Raw genomic sequence first — 13,982 nt, 5'->3', positions numbered from 1 at the left:
AAACAAATCCTAATTCGACCGAACAAATAACTTATTCGTCCGAACAAATCCTAATTCGTCCGAACAAATCGTAATTCGTCCGAACAAATAACTTATTCGTCCGAACAAATCGTAATTCGTCCGAACAAATAACTTATTTGTCCGAACAAATAAGAATTTTTTATTTTTTCATCTGGCCCTTCCACGCCGCCGTAAAAAAATACCGAAAAAATGAAACAAATACATTACCGATCAGACCCAACCTAACACCAGAGTAAACCCCAACTAAACCACGGGTTTACTTTTTGGGTTTACTTGGGGTTTACTTTGGGTTTACTTTGAAATTGCTTTTGGATCAACTGTATAAACTTAAGGGTGAGTCAGACTAGTATTTTATTTTACCATCCTACTGACTGTAATTCCTACCCTTTGTATATTCCGAATTCACAGTTAGCGTCTGCTTTCAGGGGTACACTTCTGACTGGGTTTACTCTCTGTGTCCACTCTGGGTTTACTTTGGGCTTACTCTGGGTTTACTCTGGGTCCACTCAAGTAAATCAATTCGTCCGAACAAATAACTTATTTGTCCGAACAAATCCTAATTCGTCCGAACAAATCCTAATTCGTCCGAACAAATCCTAATTCGTCCGAGCAAATCCTAATTCGTCCGAACAAATAACTTATTCCTCCGAACAAATCGTAATTCGTCCGAACAAATCCTAATTCGTCCGAACAAATAACTTATTCGTCCGAACAAATAACTTAATTGTACGACAAATATGTAATTCGTCCAAACAAATCGTAATTCGTCCGAACAAATAACTTATTCGTCCGAACAAATCGTAATTCGTCCGAACAAATAACTTATTTGTCCGAACAAATAAGAATTTTTTATTTTTTCATCTGGCCCTTCCACGCCGCCGTAAAAAAATACCGAAAAAATGAAACAAATACATTACCGATCAGACCCAACCTAACACCAGAGTAAACCCCAACTAAACCACGGGTTTACTTTTTGGGTTTACTTGGGGTTTAATTTGGGTTTACTTTGAAATTGCTTTTGGATCAACTGTATGAACTTAAGTGTGAGTCAGACTAGTATTTATTTTACCAACCTACTGACTGTAATTCTTACCCTTTGTATATTCCGAATACACAGTTAGCGTCTGCTTTCAGGGGTACACTTCTGACTGGGTTTACTCTCTGTGTCCACTCTGGGTTTACTTTGGGCTTACTCTGGGTTTAATCTGGGTCCACTCAAGTAAATCAGAAGTGAACCAGGAGTAAACACAGAAAGTAAACCCAGGGTTTAGTTGGGGTTTACTTTCTGTTAGGTTGGGTCTGATCGGTACTGTACATATTTAAAATGTAAGGAAGAAGACAAAATGCATACTCAACAGCAATTTCTCTAATACAAGAATGCATTAGTTCATTAAATTAAAACAAAACAAACCACACGGGTAATTTTTCAATTGACAAAACTCGCAATCTTCATACCCGTATAAGCTATAATAATGTATTAACTAAAACCCTTTCATTTAAAATGAATACACCTTAGTATATATCGATCTGAATTTTTTCAGGAGTCAAACGTTAAAGAAGTGTATGATATGTACTATTTGATACATGATTTGATTTGTCATTTAGGATGCAAATGCCCTTGTGAACGATTAGCGTCACAGAATTTCATCAAAGATCCAATTGTCCTTCAACAGAGAATTGAGGAAACCAAACAATTCCTCGCGGTGAATAGATCGGAGTTGTCTGCCTTTAAGAGAAAGAAGATATCCAGCTATGACGGACGTGCTTCCTCTACAGGAATAGGGATGACTCTGGGGGTAGGGGTGATAACCTTTGTTATTGGCACAATCATCTGTTGTGATCTACTCACGTGCAAGGCAAAGAAAAGGAAGAAGAATGTTCCAAAGAGAGTGACTTTGCGTACGCGGTGGAAAACCTTACAAAATTAAACACGCACTGTAGCTTGTATTTTCTCATTTTTTGTAACAAGATCATTGACCACGTGAAATGAACATTATTATGGTTGGACTTTTTGGGGATTATTGTCCTACTATATCTTTGAAATATCTTTGAAAAAAGCTTGATATACGAGCATATTTGTTGTTAGATTATTACAGCGACGTTAATTACATTTCGTCATTGTTAAAAATAGCTAAACAGATCTTTTGAACTGTCATAAACACATCTATTCATATTTATCTTTGAATTAAGTGTTGTTATTGCAAATGTTTTATACAATGGGATTACCGTTACTTTGAAAGTACACACACTATAAAAATAAACATAAGAATAGTGGCTAAGTCACTGTTAAAGTTAAATCTTATTGGTAACCTCGATGTATCATACATAGAACACAAGAATATCACATCCGGCTAACGCAACAGTCCCTCTATACTCTACACGACATCGTCGACTTTCTAGATTTTGCCATCTTTAATTAGGCTCTCTCATTTTTTTGGCCGACTTTAATCTGAAATGGAGGGTTTTCAATAATTTATAAATTATGTCTCATTGAAGTTGTTAAAAATGTTATCTGCTACGATTGATCAGGTTTACTTTAAATTTTCGAGAAGCTATTAATATTGTATATAATATCTCAATTGAACGGTTTGTATAATAAATTATTCATTGTAATTATAAGCTCAGTTGTATTCATCTTCATAATCGGTATCTAGAACCGCTTTATGCATTATTAATATGTTTCAATGGTCAATTGATTCCTGGTATTTCTGTTACACTGTATTGACACAACAAAAGAGCTAGTTATTTTTATTAAATTGAAGTCAACATTGTGGTCTGATCTCCAATCCTTTGACGTCATTTCCTGTTTCTGTGTTTCTGATTTTTTTCTGGAAAAATTCGCTCCATTTTTGTTCTTGCTGTTGCTCCTTTGGAGATATGAGATCTTTATTTTTAAAAGGAAAATATAGAACTCGGGTCATACCTTTAGGATGGCTGAAAAATAAAAATGATTAAACATGCTTCCTTGAATTCTTTTAGGATAACAACATACTAGGGATCCGTTTACATTCATTATACTTATTTCCTTAGAACCAATTATAGTTATCTAAATCTTTCAAATCGCTTCCTAGTATATAATATTTATCATCTTCATGTTATGTAATTTTAAACTAGTTTAAAGATCATGTCATATCAATCCGTGTGTATCATATTTCATTAACCTTTCAGCCAATTATCTTGATTTTTCATATCTATTTATGTTTTTAATTTTTAATACAGCTTTTAAACCATTCTTTGCACACTTTAAGAATGACTACTTAGCCATATTGTTGGGGTTTTTTTTTGTATAAATACATTTTCTATGGGATTTTTTCTTTAATAATTATATTTCAAATAAAAAGGATTTTTTTTGGTTGCAGCAAAGTCATTTCTGTAAGTGTTCCTTGTGTGGTAATTATTGTCGATATAAACTCAGACGCATTAGTGGTACCTGTAGATTTGTTTTTCACATTGTCTAAATATCAAGTTTATTATTGACCGTACAAATGTGTATACCTTTAAATAGGCTTTAAATGTTTTTGTAAAAGTATTTTATCAAATCTGCGTTTAGGCTGTGCTATATCGAGTTAAAACTTTTAAAATTTTCTGATTTTTAGTCTTAATACACTCAAGAGGGCTAGGAGGTCATGGCCATTTCTAGACTTTGTTGGTGGAATAACACACTGGAAAAAGACGCTCAAATTAACAGGAAATGTTTTGATAATGAAAGATATAATGATGAATAAACTGCACAAATGTCAAATAAGCGAAAAATTTGCAGTTTATGGATGAATAATGAATATCCAAATTAATTATTCCAGAAAGTAACAACAAAAGCCACTGCGGGATTCGAACTCGGGATGTACGGATCACAAGTTCGACACACGGCTATGGAGTAAGTTTCATATGTCAGTCCATAAAATCTTTCTAAAAAAAACGAAATGTCGTTTCGATCAGCAGTCAGCCATTTTGTGATGATGTGTTATTCTACCTTAACGTCGATGTGTTGTGTAATGTGTTGACTATCCAGCCTCCTTAATTGATTTATTAGCAAAATTTAAATAGATATCACTGCAAAGGTATACTTTTGTGTCATTTACTTGATGTGTTACATTTTAAGTGTCTGATAATGATTCTTTAATATTTCGATATCATTAACAGTTTTTTTAAATACTGCATAATTATATGCTTTTCGGGGCTTGTTTTGTTGTAAGTTATATGCAGCTAATCCATGGTTCAATAACCTTTGACGACTTTTAACACTTTGTAAATCGCAGCCATCAGACTACGTACATTCTATGTTTTGATTAATGTGTATGCTTATGAATTATTAAAGATGTATACAGCGCAAACAAAGCAATGTGTCCCTATTCATTTTGTCCTCATTACTAATCAATATGCACTTCCAGTCCGCTGAGTCACTCATGCGACTTGCTGCGATCATTGTCAATTGATGACCGTCATCTGTTAATATATGAACAACTGTTTCTCAAAAATTACTCAAGTGTTTTCAACCATATTAGGTGTGTAACAACTGCAGGTGGATGGGAACATACATTGTCACTTCCTTCCTTGTAACCAGGCCCAGAGGCCATAAAAGTTAGACGAGCTTACTGTTGGTCTCAATCCCACTTTTGCACTATATATTCCTATTGTAAAAGTGAGACTGACATCAAAGGTGTGCTCATCAAACATTCATGACCCCTGGGCCTGATTCACAGCTTGACATCCGTATATAATAGAATGAACTCATTAAGATATTAAAACGGCGAAACCATATTTCACCTTTTGGTCTTTCTGTGTCAAAAATATTTCATTTTTTATCAAAGGTTTATTCCACAAAATAGGTATTTGTTTTTATAATTAACTGAACCTCTCCTGTCCAATGAAACAAAGCGTATTAAAACTATCCTTAATATTTGTTTAGATTTGATAATTTGATGCAATTCTTTAAAACAAATGGTGTCAAGACATAAGCGTCATTTATAACTTTCCAGTTCTGAGAAGGGCAACCAGTTAGATAGTTTATTTAGAATTAAAATGTATAAAATCCTTTTAGAAGCCTTGCAAATGCAAGTGAATGGGTTCTTATACATAAAGTTACAAATGTAACAAAAAGCGACAAAATTGACAGGTTATTTAAATCGCCTTGATTTCATTGATAACCGTCTTATGTGTAATAGTTTTGGCTTGATCACACAGAGACTTCACAATCGCCGTGCAACAGCATATAAAAAGTACCTTTTTGGGAGGGTAACTGTTGAAATTGACACCCCGAGAAAACCATTGTAAACCGACGCGAAGCGGATGTTGACAATGGTTTTCGAGGCGTATGTGTGATAGTTTTGTCTTGGTCACACAGAGACTTCACAATCGCCGTGCAACAGTTCTATATGATTTCGATACTATTACAAAAACTATTGTGAACCCAAAAGTTTTTCAATGTTGAACTAACAAATGACCCCTCTCTCTCTCTCTCTCTCTCTCTCTCTCTCTCTCTCTCTCTCTCTCTCTCTCTCTCATACTAATCTGTTTAATTCTGTCATTTCATGGTCCTCTTGTCTATGTTCTCGTTTCAATGTACTGAAATGCCAACAAATAGCGAAAATTGACAACAAAGTCAGGTTATAATTCTCCTCCCAATAGAACTTGTCTTTGATTAATGTCCGTATTTTGTGTACATGGTCTATCTAATCAATCAATTAAAACACATCTAAACGGCTTCTGTATGTAATGTTTTTCTACATGTTAGGGCTTATATTTTAAGTTTTATTTTCACTGCTGATCATAAATTTATAAAAGAAACGTGCAAAACAATTTCAATCTTTTCTAGTGCATGTACATGTATATCACTTGAAATTAAATTATTTCATTGATTCAAATTATTTAAGGAATGTACATTTATTAGATATGTAAAGTTAAGAAAAGTGCCTTCTGCAAAAACAATTTGGTGGAGGCAGCCTCCACCCCCACCCCGATGCTGCGTGCCTGTGATCTATACACATGGTGTGGTATGGAGTATTCTTATGATTCCAATTTGGACTTGTCGAAATCCGCGTGAAAAACTATGAATGAGTTTTATGGCACAAAGCCCTGCCTTACTTTTCATGCACCGGCTGAGATCTCGATCCGATGATTTGAATGAACCCATTCATTGGTATAAATCTATGAGGAGGGGGTCAAATGAATTTTTTGACATTTGTTTTGTAACAAATACATATGTAATACTTTGGATCGAATGTTGTGGAAGAAATTATTGAACTGTTTAATTTAGTAATGTACATTTATAAATACACGCGAGTTATGTACCCTTTTTAAGATAAATGCAATCGTCCAAATTGATCGAAAGTCGGTCACATCCCGCTTCGGCAATTTTTTTCCTCCGTTTAATATTCCAGCCATATGAATATATATTTGTTTAAATCCATTTTTCTATTGTCAACATCCTTACTGATTTAGCAAATATATCTTCATCACCTGCCCCTGTTGTTTTTGTTAAGCAGTTGATTCGATACGCAAGGGCATGCTTTGTATATGAAACTTTTTTTAAACTAAGTAAGCTACTGAAAAAAAAAACAGGTTGATAAAACAATATTATCAACAGCATCGATTAAAGTCATCATTTTGTGACGTCTATGGTCGATGCAGCAACCTTGTCAGCAAGTACAATCTTAAGCTAGGTCGTATGCTGACTGACGTTTTTCATACTTAATGTTAGGCTATATATGTCCCTGGTCAGTAGAGGATGCTCACTCCTCCAAGGCACCTAATATTGCCTCTAATTTTTGTAGAGGCCCATGTTTGCTCTGCTTTTGTTTTGCAATTTTCCTTTTGACTTTTGATTTATTTGAACACTGTTCGTTATTGTCACATTTCACCTTGATAGTAGTCAGATTTTAAACAAAAAATTTAGAATGATATTTTTGTTGTCGTGTGTATTCCTACGCCATAGTTTGATTTCCAAAGCTTGATATAAAGGGCAGACTATCCAATTTAAATACAGAACCAGTACTGGAGTAAACTAAACTAATCATAAAAAATTGCTTTGTGAAACAAGTTTTCAGAAATATTGCGATTTCTGATACACCATGTATCGTTGAGTTTAATGGCACTGGTTATATCATTAATTATTACACAACATGATTCATATGTGGTTTTCCTCTATAGCCCCAATTTCTTGTAGGTAAAGCCCGGGAATTCATATTAAAACAATACAGCTTAGAAACTTCTTGCAATGCAAAATTACATATCGTTAATCATCAAGAAAATAGTAATTAACAAAATGAACTTTTAGTACTTCAGAGTATTGATTATAGATTTGTCACTCCGAATAAATCTTAAGAGAGTCAAAGATAAGTGCACTAGATTTCTAACTAATAACTCTTTGACCATATTTTTTGGTTAACATAATTCTGTTTTTAATATTTTTTTCCTTTTTATTGGTATGTTTTATTCTCACATGCATCGGACAACAATAGTGAATGAAATGTTTATTAGATTAAAAAATTCTCTAAAACCCCTATCATAATTACACATGTATATCATATATATTACGTCATGTATATTAGTTTTTTCATAAACTGAATTCTTCAGCAATATATGGACCTGTTATGAAAGGTTTATTTTTAACTCTCCTGGTAACTACTTGTCAACACAATGTACTTTTAATTGGAAAGAAAAACAATAGCATGCCCCAAAACTGAAGACAAAAGACGGCATCAGTAGTTTCTTTAATTTTATATAATATAGTCAGCGTTACGTACAGTTATGTCAAGATTTAATCGAATCGAATAATCGAATACACACAGTGAAGAATTTCTGCTGAAATAATATGTAATTAAAAGTATTTGACTGCCGTCATGAGAAAAGGGCCCTTATCTTTTGACGTCACAATGCTCAGAAAACGACGTCAAAGTTGCGGCATTGTAAACGCAATTTTTTTTTAATTTTGTGTTTCTATTTTTTCTGCGTCTGTGTTGTGTTTTCTGAATAATTAGAGTCTGGCCTTGTTTTAATACCGCGATTGATATTTTTTTCAGTCCAATATTACATGTTGATTAAAAAAATAAACATTTGATAAATGAAATATACACATGTAACGTCAATATCTACACATTTTGAACGTGTAATATTGCACACAAGTTGATGCTGAGACGTCATAAAATTGCTGCTTTTGCATCCGCTATGAAACTTAAACACCACAATTTACATTCTAGTGTGTGATGAAAAAATGTTCTTATTGGGAAATCACTTTTTCATAAATCATTGTAAGAAACCAAAGACCCGTCTCGCATAATTCAATGGTCGTGGATTTCTGATGATGAGTTATAAAGTAATCTGAGTAAAATTATACAACTTTAGTTTGCATGAGCAATACATGTATGATTTAATAAAGTAAAAAAACAAACAAAAAAACTACACTGCACACTCTTTGTTGATAAGAGGGGTTGAAGGCTGAGACCTACCGAGCCCTACCGAATCGATGCAGAGCAGTATAGTTCAAATCTAACAGTTATCTGTGCAGTAATTACTGTGAAACAATAAAAGTCAAATATTTCAAATCATACGTTTGGAAGTTCCCTCGCGGGAGACGATTCTACACTTTTTAAATTAGTCGGAAGGAACACGAGAGAAGCGGCTATGTCTCAATTATAGTGCTACCACCAACATACAAAATAAATTCACGCATATTCTACATGTATTACAATTTAAGAATTTGCGATCAAATTTTGAAATTATTTAACGAATTAAAAAGCTATAACTAACGGATAGAAGAGTTTGAGAAATATTTTGACAGAATAAAAATCTACTCTGATATGTCGCATTTGATTTCATGGAAAAATCTGATTCTTAGTGACATTTTCATGTAAAGTGCCATTTTAAAATGAAACAACATAAAAGTAAATAATTATACCTGTACAAATGAAAAAAAAACTTGTTTATCATTTAAGCGCAACATATTTTTTTTCTTGTGCAGTTTAACAACCCAAATCCACGTGTGTGTACTTTTTGAGCTAACTTACATAAAGAATCAGTTATAACATGGATTTACAGCATTTTATATGATTATGTTCATCTCCAATCATTTACGTACATGATCGATTCAAAATTCCTTGAATTGAACAGGTTTGTTAATGCAATCATTATACTACTATATGTTTGATATCAAGTCGATAAAATTGCCGTTTTATAAATCAATTCATGTTTATCGATAAATACATGTATAAACACTACATGTGCGACATTTACAATTAATCACATGCCTAGCAATACAATTCGGCTTCATAGATGATGGTTTCTCATCTTTTCTTTTTTATACAAGAAACAACTTTCGATGATACTGAAGTCAATGTTTATGTGTGTTTGTAACAATGTACAGCAATAAAAAAAATCCAAGAATCGCGATATTTCTTAAAACTTCGGAATACCGTATGCAACTTTATGCACTCTATAAACGTTTATTATTTAATTTGTCATTTTATTTAAAAGTGATAATCACTTGGCCGATATTTGTTTTCAATGAGAGAGAGAGAGAGAGAGAGAGAGAGAGAGAGAGAGAGAGATTCATCGTGTAACATCGATAATAAGAAAATTAAATTTAGCCAACAAGTAAAAATGTTACTTCTCACTGAGTATAAGCTACGTTTATCGGCACTGTACTACCAATTAGTGCAAAAGATAAACATAACAATTGCAGAAGTCTTATTGAAATTTACCTGCAATCTTGCATTTTGAAAAAACAGGGAATAATGCTTATATATAATTAATTATTTCAACGATTATGGTTTATAAAAATCGCATCACAAAAACACAACGGTATGCGTAAACTTACAAAGAGATGGAATAGAAGTGTATATTCAGCACGTGGGGTGGCTTTTGTACATTGTTGGTCTGTCGTATTTGATACACTTAATAAGGTGTATACGAGTATTTTTAAACAATAAACATACATAAACAAAAGGTAGCGATCAATACCGAAAACATTAACGTAACCCGCGTTCTGTAATGTCGCTATCTTTATAGCCCTCATGTACAATGTATCACCGAAGAAAGCATTTTATTGTTTATATTTACATCTTTCATTTAATAAATTAAAGAATTGAATTGATCGTAAAAAGTAAGTGAAGGTCATTAAATTATTGTTAATGTACACCGGAACGATAGATGAAAGCTATAGCCAAAGCGTCTTATATGGGATTTGAGTTTGGCATCATCATGATTAAATAGTTCGTGCAATTCTTGATTTTTCTTAGGTTGCTGAAGATTTCGAACGATCGGTAAACTGCATGGTTAGAATTGGACCGAGTTGATTTCAGTCCTGTCTGTTTCTCTACAGCTGTGAATTACAATACATTTTCGTAAGAAATAGAGGGAATCATACTTAATGGATTTAAATTTTAATCTATAAATATAAGATGCCATTTTTGTTAAAATCTTTTCTCTCAAATCAACTGTCCACATTCTTGTTGTTGTAATTACTTTTCAGTGAGAGAGTCGAAGACGATTTTTTTCCATTGGTAATTTTATAAAAATTAAGTGTTGATAACGTATAAAAGAGAAGAGCAATCATGACAATAATTTAACACAATAACACTCGAGTTTCAAAAACAGATATAATTGATTTTAAACTTGCTTCAGAACTATGAAGATACTTAAAAAGCAATATCAGTAAATATGCGATAAATTTTCCGTCCAAAGGTTAATTATAAAGAATAAATATTTCTCTTTTTGAAAATAAATTCGTGTATGCAATTTGACTATGCCCCGACGTTGTGGAAACATACATGTAGGCATCGAATTTGACCATCTTTTTGTTTGTTATATGTTTGCTTACTAAAAAATTTTGATGTATTTAATGGTTGGGGAGAAGTATTTGTTTTCTTTAGATATCCTTTATGTATCCATCTTACATGCATGTTCGGGGGGGGGGGGTGTTATTGCATGTGGAGTCATCAGAAGTTTGCAGAACTTAAACTATATCTGAATATTCAAAATGTTTTTTTCTCTTTTGTTAAAATTGTAAGAAATCTAGAATTGTAGAAATTTATTAATTAATTCTACTTCAAACAATTAAAGACGATATGAAAGGAAGTATTGAAGAAAAAAATTAATGCCAAAAAAAATTTGACGTTCGTGACGTCGTGACGTTTTCAACGAGCTACGTCAAAGTTGTATTAACATATCTTACTAAAATTGTCATAAAATGCTTAAAACACACAAGATCTTGAATATCTTTGTAAATTTGTATTCAGAAGGAGTTGACTAATCAGAATTGACAAAAAAGTGAGTTTGTGATATTTTGACCTTAAGGTCCCTTTTCTCATGACGGCAGTCATTTATATTCAGAAGAATCTTTTGCAAAGTCAGATCATCCACTTGTACGTAATGTAATCAGGAGGACAAAAATAATAAAAAAAAAAATAATTGTTTAATGTTACCATCTCAAACTTTAACGATTTCCTGATTTGAAATTTGCGATGGTGTCAACTTTGTGCTGGTCGTTTTATTTCATCAATATTAGCATACGCAATAGCAAAGGTGATCACTAATGACCTGTTAAAGAACAGTATATAACCAGGATTATTGTCTCATTTATTTGATACTAAACAAAATATTTCTAAGAAATTCTTTTTTGAAGAAAAACGATGCATGCTTTAGGAATCATTAATAGAAAATCGTATTTGTGGTAGTGGATTGTACAACAAAGGTTTAGATAGTCGAACTCCTGGTTGTTATTACATAATAAAGAAACTTTAACGATATCATACAAAAGTATTTAACGAAACTGTTTGATGCAAGCGTTAAAAGAACAACCGAAGAAAATTGATTCTTTTCTAAATGGATTATTGACACATACCGCATTGCTTATGTTTATGTTAATTTTTTTCCATTAAAAGCAATCTACAACTGGAGTTATTTTGAAGTTCACAATATTCCGCTCAGTCTTGTCTACTGAATATTTCAAATCAACGTACAAGGGTTGAATTGAAAGTAATATCACACTATGCACTGCGTTTTACACTGGCACTGTATTGATTAAAATGATTCATCAAAACTCAAATTCGAATTAAAATTTTTAATCAAATTTTGTTGATCACTAAACAAGATATTGATGTTTATAGCATGATATAAATGTGACATCATCGCGTTTTTAAGGTTTGTATTTATGAATTATCCACATGCTTCAAAATTTGAAAAAAGTCCCAAACAACACGATATTTTAAAAGAGATATATTATAAACTTTTTCTAGCTGTTTCGAAAAATTGGGGACCGTTACGTCCATTTCGGATATCAACACAATGCCTTTTGTCTTTAGATCATCGTATAAAAAGGCTGGACATGCGAATGATAAATCGATGATTTTTTTGCTTCGATAGATAGAAATCACTAGAAAATGTACTGGAATTGATATATCAGCCTTAAATTGAGAGCGAGTGAGCAGGGTACCCTTAACGTGGTTCCAATACCTATTAAAGGCATATGTCACGTTGTTATATAATTTAGGTAAATAAAAGGCATACGCTCTAAAGGAAAGTTAAAGCTGGGTTCTTACGTCAATGGCTATAATATAAAGATACGTTCATGACTTCTTAAAGAGCCCTCGACAAACTGATCGCGCATTATATAATCCAATATAGTACTTCATCGATTACAAAAAGATTAATTTTTTACTTGATGAAATAAATGATTTTAAAAAATGTAAAATAGAGCATCGTGGCGAATTTATATAGAGTACTAAATTACAAAATACCAGAACGCCAAAATTCTAAAAATGACGTCGCTAGCGTGCAGCGACTATCCTTACCTCATGCTCTACAAAATATACATCTATAATCTTCAGAAATATTTACAACAATGCATTTAAATTTTCATATCTGAACTGAAATAGGTAGATATCTTAAAGCAAGAGTTTTTTTCGTTTTGCGCGGATTTTTAACGATTTTATCGAATCTGTGACATTACTTTTGGATCAACCCTCGCATTTTAAAAATATACCAAAAAGATACAGTTTAAGTCATTGTTTTGATCAAACAAATATGAAGAAATATGACTTTGAATGCAATGTTTATCCCTAATCTGTATGAAAATTATCACTAATTGTGTTAAAAGTTCTTTTACACGATTTTAGCTCAAGTTTAAAATTTTATTTTTCAATTGTTGATGTTTGAAATAATTAACAAGGGCTTCTCAAATGTTCGACCAAAATCTGAAAGTCAAATGACATGTAACAATTGGGATCTATTGTTTATCTGTAAGTGTACAAGTGATTTAAAACTACTGTGGTGTCAGTACCAAACATTATCATTATTGACAAAAAGGAAAAAATCCAAATTGTTTTTCAACTGTCTCAGAATCAAGTCGCAATCAAAATAACCAAGCTAAATATTTGAAAAATGTTGGTCATTTTGTGTTATCAGTAGCTTTCACCTGAGAAGGCGAGTAATCGAATAAGACATGAATTTATAAACATGACTTCTTAAAGAATCTAAAGCAGCACTTAAACATTTTTCTTCATGTTATTATTTTGTAAAATATTGTCAGTTTCCCTCTAGGAATAAGAATCACGTTTACAGGTCATCTTATTTTCACATTTACATTTAATTCATAAAAAGCAAGCAATTATTTGTTAAATGATTGTGATACAGAAATAAAAAAAACCCAGAACATATCGATGAAAATGGAAAATATAAACCTTCTATCATTTCTTTATTTTATGATTATAATGTACGTCAGTGTGAATTTACAGATTACTATCTTTTCTGCCAATATTGTGCTTGTTAAAAAAATAATTTGCAGATAAAACTCTAAACGATTACAGTTCTGTTCTTGGACGGGAACTTTGCAGGATGATAGTGTATGTAATCAATTTCTGAAGCTCAAATATTTAATATCTATACGGTATTGTTGTTTTCTTGATAAAGTTGAATCATTAGTAAAAAAAAAAAAGTACGATAACGTGAATCCATACACTGATTAGACC

This window comes from Crassostrea angulata, chromosome 1 (genome assembly GCF_025612915.1).
Source record: "Crassostrea angulata isolate pt1a10 chromosome 1, ASM2561291v2, whole genome shotgun sequence".
Classification (NCBI taxonomy): domain Eukaryota; kingdom Metazoa; phylum Mollusca; class Bivalvia; order Ostreida; family Ostreidae; genus Magallana; species Magallana angulata.
Note: the sequence above shows the minus strand (reverse complement) of the source record.